We start from the raw sequence: 6400 nt of genomic DNA, 5'->3' as shown, positions 1-6400 counted from the left end.
GTATTTTGAGAACGATTTCCGAAGTGGAAATTGAAACGTCAATAAACGTACTTTAATCTTTAATTGTGGCTTATTCCCATTTAAATAGTAATTACTTTAAAATGCCACAAGAAAATAGCTTCAGAACAATATGTATTTGGATATTAGCTGCACTTTTTTGTTATTTTCTTTGTTTAGCGGAATACATATATCTTTCTATTTCATTTCATTTTCTTCATACGTCTCGAACGATCATCGAATCCAGAAATACTGTTTTTTTATACAATTACAAATGTTTACAACGAAGTAAACACTTTCAGTGTAATTAATGTTTATTAAACGTTGTTTAACACATTGATCGCCACATCGGACATATATGGCCGACACCAATAGTGCGTATTAGGCCACGTCGCTCATATATGTCCGACACCACGATTTTTCTTGTATATCATATAGCGCCGCGTCGCTCATATTTGAGTGACACTATACATATTTTAGTATTAGGCATTACATGTGTGGCCTCCTACAAAGCAACTGTGGTTGGATTTCAGCTGAAATAAATTAATAAACAGAATTTACAGTAAAAACAAAAAATTTTCAGTCGAGAGGTACAATCTGGGCAGTAAGTGTATACTCTTTTTGCTTTGTTCCGGGCAACATATCGTCTTTCTTCTTTCATCTTGGCGACTCTGAGATAGCGCGTTAGTCAAACTCTTTTGTTATTTTCATCCTTTTTTGTTTGTAAGAAATGCGCGTTTTTTATGTTAAGAGTCTTTGTTGGTATCTCCGTTATATTTAAAAGATCTTGTACCAGTTGTTCCCTAAATAATCGTATTTTTGTGAGGTGGTTTATTTGAGTTTTATAGGCTGTAGGACTTTTAACAACCTTATAAATTAGAAATGCATTTACAATTGAAATTCCAATCAGGTATTCAAAGGCAAGCTTTTGATACCACTTAACGCCCTTGCGTAGTGTAGAAGCATAAGTCGATAATTGGTCGGACACATCAATTCCTGGTTTTCCCTTGTTTTACGCTACCTCTATCTCCGGCTTTTCTTTTGTTTGTTTTTTACGACTCTCACTTTGCATACTGGTACTTGGATGAATGTTTCTCTCTTCTATTTGAGTCATATTTGGTGAGTGTTTTGTTCATAAAATTTTAACATCACGAGTGTCGTTCCATTTCATTACCACTATCCCATTTTCGTCTTCTCGTGCTATTGATTCACCTCTTTTTAATTTTGCAGACATAACATTTTGGGGTAAGTGTTTCTCTTGCTTCTAACTGTTCCCACAGTGTGTGTACTTATATCAAGAAGTGACAATGCTAAGTTATAACTGGTGTAGAAGTTGTCGATATATAATGTGCGGCCTTGATATAATAGATTTTCTTAAAGCTGAAGGCAAACTGCCTGACCCAATCCAACATTTTTGTTATAGTCATCAGATTTCCCAGCATAAATCTTAGTATTCCAAGTGTAACCATTGGTAGAACATAGTTTGAACACCTTTACATAATACCTATGAGCTTTGTTTGGTATATATTGACGGAATATTAGTCTACCACGCCAAGGAACTAATGTTTCGTCTATTACAAAGTCTTCTCCTGGAAAATACGTTGTTTGAAATTTTCTATGCAAAATATCTACAAGAGGCTGTATTTTATTTAAAGTTTATTCGTTTACCAAATTCCCATCAGTAAACATGAGCACGTGTTGATATTCGCCGTCTCATTCGTCAAGAGCCTATTAAATTTAATTTATTACCGTTAGCGAGACAGATTCTCATGTTACAGATCCCAACTTGCGAGCATTTTAAATTCAAATTGTATCGTGTTGATTTTTAAGTTAATATATTGTGTTATATTTATGTTATAGTTATTGTTAAGTTATTTACTGGTCGTGTTATTTTTTAGAGTTTAGTTAAATTGTGATGTAATAATTAAATTTCAAGAAATTCTTACACTAACAGTTTCAAAAGTAAATATTTTAAAAAATCATATAATACATAGGTCGTACATCAGTACGACCCTGTTTGGCTTACACGTGGTTCTATTGACGATTGGGAATCTGTAGAATGAATAGGGTTTAGATGATTTTGGGAACTACTATTCTCCGAAAAATGAATAAAACGAAGCAGCAACTCAAACCTGCTACGAGACATTACTTTTGAAGCAACACTGTTTTGATAAATTTGTTTGGTTGACCAGTAAGATTCAGTACTACCATATTTCACTAACCCCATCCAAATTAGAAGACCAAAAAATTGTCTTATTTCTTGATTATTTGTCGAAACCCATTGTTTCAAGCGACTCGATCGTGATATACGTGCTGTTTTCTTTTGTGCTTCAGCATATTTATTTGTCTGATCGACTATAAAATTTATAACCTCATCGTCAATAAACAAACAAAATGTCTCGTAAGCCGGTATAGTAAAGGAAAATATTTGTGACGACCCTCGTACAAATTCCAATTGGGTGTATCTGGAACAGTGTTCAATTCTGGTTCTGTTACTTCTTGCGAATCGTCATTAGCTTCATCTTCACTTTCTTGATTTTCTTCAGCTTCAAGATCTTGCAGTATTGATTCCATGCTTTCTACAGATTCTTCTAAATCTAATTCATGATCGGATTCCCAATTTGGGTCGTTCAAAGAATCGTCAGAGTCGTAGTCTAAACATCTCACATCACTTTCACTATCATCGCTTTCTTCTAGTAATGCTCTTAATTCGTCTATTGACAATCCTTTACGCTTAGACATTATTTTTCTTTGCGTACGATGTACTCACGACCGAATTCAACCTTGTATTGACATATAACTGCATCGTCGTATCGTCGAGCATATACGGCTGACGTGGCCCTGAGCGATGAATCAATGCTCACGAGGCCACGTCGGAAATATTTGAGCGACATATTTTTTAAGTAAAATCAAGGGCTGTTTCAATCAATTTAGGGTTCTCTGAATGCGAAATCACTAAAAGTAATGTCATAAAAACAAATACACGAAAATATACGCGTGGTCCCCAGAATGTTTCTTAAATAGCTCTGGCGATCAATGTGTTAACTACTTTTTTACCTTCAAAGTTTTCAAACTATTATGTTATGCAGCCATGTTATTCCCATTTTAAGTTTATACACCAACAATGTAAATAACAATAAAACTCTATGTTCAGTAACTTTTTTTAATCAGCTAGATGAGAAATATACAATAAAATTAAAATATGTAAATTAATAATTTGCTTCATATACAGAGACAGTTCAATATAACTGTAATATTATAACAATTACTTTATTTACAGGATACGTGCACATTCTTCTCAACACTCTCGCCCTTGAACATAACCACTTCATTAACTCCAACAATACTACATCACATTTCATCCAGTCATACTGAAAAATAAAATTAATAAAATTTAAAATGGTTTATAGACTCACTAATAATAATTTATATATATATATATATATATATATATATATATATATATATATATATATATATATATATATATATATTATATATATATTTATATCATAGTTTACCAATGGGTTGTTTAAAAAAACTTGTTGCTTTTGCTGTTTCGATAAGGGTTTGAGATAAAAAGAGCCCCTTACCCTATTTCCTAAAAACCATTACAGTTTTTGTTTCCGTGGTTTTAATGTCAATTGTAAATTGTTTGTGTAGTGTTGTTACTGTCAGTGTATTGCAATGAACATAAGTTCTGTTGTAGAGGCAAGAATTGTGGCGGCGTATGAAAATGGCCACGGTCAGCGCGAAACGTTCGTGTAACTGTTGAGTGTGCAAAAAGAATGGCGGCGGTACGAAGAGACCGGCCTGCTTACCCGAAGACCTGGTTCTCGTTAAGGCTGAATTACAAAAGCTATATATGACCGCTATGTCGTTTCTAGTGTTTGAGAAACCGAACGGTCACGACAGTTTCCCTTCGAAATCATCTGCAAGAAGTGAGAAATGTAAACCTAAGTCAATTGATAGGTAGGAGACGACTTCATGCTGCTGGTTTATCTTCTCGAACTGTAACTGGACCACTGCTTTCTCGAACAACGAATTGCCAGGTTGAATTTTGCCGGAGAACACTTGGCTTGGAGAATACGGGATTTGAGTCATGTATTGTTTTCCAATGAATCGAGATTCTGTCTTACGGGCTCAGATAAACGTGTAAGAGTGTTGCCGAGCGATGGGTCAATTATGGCATGGTAAGGCCACATATCGTTTGACGCTCGCACAGAGTTGGTCTTTATCGAGAATGGGACATTGACTACGCATATGTACATGACGTAGGTTCTATAAGACGATGCTTTACCGCTTATAGTTATTGGACACGACGCAACATTTATGCATGTTAATGCACGGCCCCACACTGCTCTTATAGTTACTGAGTATCTTGACGAGGTTCAAATCACACGATTTGTTTGACCTGCTCGCAGTCCAGATATCAATCCCATAGAACACGTTTAGGATGATATAAAGAGACATTTATGCAGTCATTTGCCGGTCCCCAGAAATTCAAGAGACCTTCGCGAGATATTGGTGCAGGAATGAAATAATCTTCCGTAGAATGTGATTCAAAGCATGCCTCGTCGCTTGCAAGCTGGTATCACTGCCAGAGTGTGGCAGTGATACCAGTCTGTATTTTTTTGTTAACTATGTCTTGGGATTATTAATTTTTATCGCTTCGAGTATGTATGTTTAAAAGACTCTTTTAGTAATAAATTTGTGTGGGGTTGGAATATACGTTTTCTTTTAAACCACTTTATTGAAGTATTAATTATACATAACCTCTCTCAAAATTTTATTGGTTTTTAGTTAAAAGCGTTCTAAATCATATTTTTTCTCATGTTTTTAGTTCTCAGTTGCCAGTTATTATTTGTATCAATATGCATTCAGGCGTGCATATTTGTAGTTTAGTTCCGATTGAAATAGTAAGAGATTCTTATTTTTTTCGTTTATTTATAGAGTCCGACTGGCAATTCACTTGTTGCCGTTAGTATTCACACATAAACTTCTTCTGTCATGTCGCGGCCAACCGCCCTTATCATTATTTTTGCTGAAGAGGCAAAGATATTGTATTTCTACATCTAGAGGGCCACCTGTTTTTTACCAAGCCTATGGCCCTATCTTTAAATGTCAACAAACTATTGTAAGTGAAATATTTTATAATGATAATGTTTTTTTTGCTGTTAAGGACAGTAACTTATCATTTTTTGTTAAATTTTTTTTTAGTTTTTATTTGAGTATGTTACTAACATGTAACATTATAATTTAATAACATGTAACATTATAAAGTTAATTTTAGAACAATAAAGAACAATGGTCAATGATATTCGTTCAGATTGTAGTCAAATATTCATTTGATTATGATTTTTTTGTTGAAATATTAAAGCTTTGATATAAGTAATTTATTAAAAAAATTATTAAAATCCTTTATAAAAGGTATATAAAAGCCTTTATAAAAGATATATACCTATTATAAAGGATTTTAGTTTCCTTGTGGAAAGTAATTTATTATTTAAATTATATAAATGACTTCAATTTGTTTTAAAGTATAAGATTCTTGATGACAATATGTGCCATTATCCGTTTTTTATTAATATGTAAATTAATTATAAAGGCTTCCTTTATAATTAATTTGCCATGGAGCCATTTGCAACAGTAACAGTTGAATAGAACTGCAAGCGAACTATTCCCAGAGGTTTCTCATCCAAGACATTTTTGGGTATACAATTTTCAAAATTTGTATAATCAATTTTTTTTGAAAACGATTTCCGCGATGGAAATCGAAACGTCAAACATTTGTTAATTAAAAATGTGATTTTAATTACAATCAATAATTGTGGGTTAATCCCATATTTAAATTAGACATGGCACAAGAAAGTAGTTTTAGAACCTTGATATTTATAACATTTATATCTATAAATTATTATATATTTATAATTTTTAATTAAAAATTTTTTGTAATGAACCGTGAATTTTCTACCTACATTTATATCACTCTAAATTATCATTTCCACTATCATTCTGGCCGTCCCCAGCTTCCCGGGTCATATTTTGTATGAGATTTTCGGGGCTCTCTGTTGGTGATGAAACTCGTTGGTCAAAGGGATCTGACGAATCATTGAGCTTGTCATTGGATTGTGAACTAGGCGCCCGTAAAAAGTCCTCCTTTACCGTCTTTTTGTCGCTTTCGTCAGTCTGTTGCTGCTGTTGATACTGTTGAGCAGTGTTCTGAAGATTCTGGGTACCTGCCATTATGGCTGGACTCTGTAGGTTTGGCTTCCGCAATTTGTCACCTAAAAATAATACAGTTTAATGTACACCATGCTGAGGGATCGTTACGATGGTACTATAGTTATGAATAGATACTTGTTGTATAGTAACAAAAAATTACAAACTCTGAGATAGCGCG

At 33.7% G+C, this 6400-nt stretch overlaps 1 long non-coding RNA gene across 1 annotated transcript; it reads right to left on the bottom strand.

Annotated features, from left to right (window-relative positions):
• Positions 1 to 3146: 3146 nt before the first annotated feature.
• Positions 3147 to 6344, bottom strand: LOC140432097 (uncharacterized). Its single transcript, XR_011949764.1, has 2 exons — positions 5976 to 6344; positions 3147 to 3368 (listed from the first exon to the last, which is right to left on the bottom strand). It is a non-coding gene; the product is annotated as an uncharacterized lncRNA (long non-coding RNA).
• Between the last annotated feature and the right edge of the window lie 56 nt (positions 6345 to 6400).

This window comes from Diabrotica undecimpunctata, unplaced genomic scaffold (assembly GCF_040954645.1).
Source record: "Diabrotica undecimpunctata isolate CICGRU unplaced genomic scaffold, icDiaUnde3 ctg00002817.1, whole genome shotgun sequence".
Taxonomy (NCBI): domain Eukaryota; kingdom Metazoa; phylum Arthropoda; class Insecta; order Coleoptera; family Chrysomelidae; genus Diabrotica; species Diabrotica undecimpunctata.
This window is presented reverse-complemented; position numbering and strand designations above follow the sequence as displayed.